This window comes from Elephantulus edwardii, unplaced genomic scaffold (assembly GCF_000299155.1).
Source record: "Elephantulus edwardii isolate Elephantulus edwardi_28Jun2011 unplaced genomic scaffold, EleEdw1.0 scaffold00095, whole genome shotgun sequence".
Classification (NCBI taxonomy): Eukaryota; Metazoa; Chordata; class Mammalia; order Macroscelidea; family Macroscelididae; genus Elephantulus; species Elephantulus edwardii.
In genome coordinates, this window is record NW_006399845.1 from 12,474,650 (window position 1) to 12,477,851 (window position 3,202).

At 41.9% G+C, this 3,202-nt stretch overlaps 1 pseudogene; it reads right to left on the reverse strand.

The window, feature by feature from the left end:
- Positions 1–774: 774 nt before the first annotated feature.
- The window catches only part of LOC102875004, a 9,244-nt pseudogene continuing 6,816 nt past the window's right edge, over positions 775–3,202 (reverse strand).

The following is a 3,202-nucleotide window of genomic DNA, read 5'->3' on the forward strand; positions in this document are numbered from 1 at the left end:
CAGAGCTTCCCTATTTGTTATTGCATAACAAATTACTCTAAGAGTTAAGGATTTAAAATAGTTACTGGTAGGCGCCTTTGAGGCAAGTATGACTCATGAACAACTTTATAAACAACAGACCTGAACCCTGTGCTATCCTGCGGAGTCCTCCTCATCTCTGATACACTTGAACCAATTGCTGCAGTCATTGTGTCAGTTCATCTGGATGGGGGTGTCTTGCTCTCTTTTTCTGACCTTCCACCCTTCCAAGTATGACATTGTTTTCCAAGGAATAGCCTCTCCTAGCGACATGCCCAAAGTATGAGAGATGAAGCTTTGCCATCCTTACCTTCAAGGACAACTCTGGATGCACCTTTTCCAAGAGATATTTTTTTCATTCTTTTGGCAGTCGATGATGAGATCTTCAGTATTCTTCTCCATCACTTACTCAATGGCATCAATTATTTTTTTTTTGCCATCCTTATTCATTGTGCAGCTCTCATATTAATAGCAAGTAATTGAAAAGACTGTGGCTTGAATTTTTTTAAATTATGCAACAAATTTTATTTAGCATAGTCAGTCCCAACATTCAGCACAAAAAGAGTTTACAGAGAATAGAAAGTGCATTAATAAAAGCCAGTCTTTACCAAAAGAAAACGGAAATATATTATTGATTCAAAATATTTTACACTTGAATGATATACTGCAATAACTTATTCTGGGCACCTACTTTTAAGAGAAAAGAAGAAAAGAATGCTTTAAAAAGAGCTCAGTCTCCAGCTGATATCAGAAAAGTCAGTAGAGGTCACTGAGACCGGCAATCTTTCTTGCTTTTTGCATTAATGCCCTCAGCTGGAACTGTTTACGGGACAGAAGACGCACATGCTTTAGGAAGACATCCAGGTCTATTAATCCCTGCTGCAGGGCTTCTCCCACGTAAAAGATACTGTCTTCAATGGCATTTTCCTCTGCATACATATTAAGGATCTGCTTGTATAGAGGGACCATGGGAATGATGACTTCATCAATATCATTGTTTTCTGACTGATTTTCCATTTTCTCCAGAGCTGAACTGAGTTCTTCATCTTTCTTTTTTAAAAGTTCTATGTTTTTATCAACCTTGGCTACTTCTTGATCTAAATGAATAACCATCTCTTCCAGCTTCTGGTGGCCCTTTTTAAGGTCTTCCTCTGTTCACTTCAAGGCATTGAGCTCTGCCTGGGCCGGGTCCATTTCCTCCTTCATGCGTTATCTCACTTTGTCACTGACAGCAGAGATGAGGGAGGCTTGGATGGTGTCTTTGCTGATTGTGCCATCCCTGCTGGGCCCAACAGTAGTCACAGGAGGCTGAGAAGGGTTGTAACAGAATATTGACCACGAGGAGGAGGGTAAAGACAACCTGGGTAACCACTGGGATTAGGAGGGTATCCGGATGGATATGAAGAGATTCCACTTGGTGTACCTGGCATGTAGGAAGTATTTGGGGGCCCTGTTATGATGGATAGGACGCTGAAACAGTAGGACAAGAGAAGACTGGAGGTTCATCTCCAAACACCATGATCATGACCTGAATAAACCCCAACAAGTCTGACGGTGGATGTTTCCATTCATGTCAATAAGGAAAATATATTTTCCCATTTGTATCAACATGCTTTCCTGTTTTAATAGTCATTGAACTAGTAGGTTTAATAAAATAGATAGGGGGATATATGTCCAGAAGCCGCAGACATATTGGAATGTTGTATATATTACCTCTATAAGGCACAGGAATTGTTCCAGTGAGGTTCATTAGTTCCCTTGAACTGCCATCATTAAAAACTTGGACACCATCTTCTTGAGCTGGCTCTCGGACATCACCATGGCAGCCACCTCATGACTCCGACTCCCGCCCGGACTAGCAGAGGCTCAGCTGCTCCTGGGCCGCCCCAGGCCGTCCCACACAATCACACACCCACTCGTTGATCCCCCCCACCCCGTCTCTAGCGACAGAAAGTCCACACCTTAGTCTTCTTATTGACGTCACTGCTCTTCAGTATTTTGGAGAGATCCTTGATAGTGGACTTGTCCAAAGCAATATGTCTCCTTATCTCCTGACTCCTGGTACAAAGGGTGTTTATTGTGGATCCAAGCAAGATGAAATTAATAGTTCTAATCTTTTCTCCAGAGAGAGAGAGAGACCAGCTGGCCCAGTGGACAGAAAGCGATGCTACCTACCAAGCCAAAGGTGGGTGACTTTTAATCCGCGGCCCTCCGGCCTGTCTTGCATTGTTTTTGTTCAGACATTCCTCTAAGTCGTATAGCCCTGGTGTACAAGTTGCCGTACTGAGATCACTTGTGGTTGCTGTGAGGCTAAACACTGTGACACTGATGTGTCAAATGCGTTAATTGTTGGTTACCCAATACGGACAGAGAGTGGGGTGGAGCTCCCCGATTAAAACAAGCTTGGAAGGAGGAGTGGCATCCTCTTCCATAGTAGCTTGCCTCTGGAAACCCTATGAACCTGGAGAGAGGATGAGAGACACCCAAGTGTTGAGGACTCGGTGAGTTGCATGCGACTCGACGGCACTTAACAACAACAACAACAATCTTTTCTCCATCTAATGACTGTGTGGATCATAACAAAGTATGGTAACATTGAGATGATTGGGAATCTCAGAAGACTTTTTTTTAAATTAAAATTTTAATGAAATTTATAGAAAACATGGATTTCCATTCATTCGTTGTTGTACATTTTCTTCCCTGCCCACCCCTCCCCCTAAGTTAGCTTTTTTCCTTAGGAAAAAAAAAGTTCTTCCATTCTTATATAATTTCCCCCTCCCCTCCCCCAAGTCCACTTTACTAAGTAGCTCTTATTCTGGACTATTGTCATCCAAATAATATCTAATCATATATTCCTTCTAAGCAGTTCTCTCTCTCTTCTGTTTCAATACCGTGTACATTATTTATCCCCTATTTTCTTAGTTTTCCCCCAACCCCAATGTCAGTTCTGTTTTATAATACTGGCCTGCAGTAGTGACTGAGATATTTCACTCAGCATAATGTCCTCCATGGTCACCCCTTTTGCATAATATTTCATGAGTTCCTTGTTTTTCAATGTTGCATGATATTCCATTGTGTGAATATACCACAGCTTCTGGGCAGTAAGGTTGTTTCCATCTCTTTGCTATTGTGAACAAAGCCACAATAAACATGGGTAAGCATGAATCTCAAAACACTTAATTGT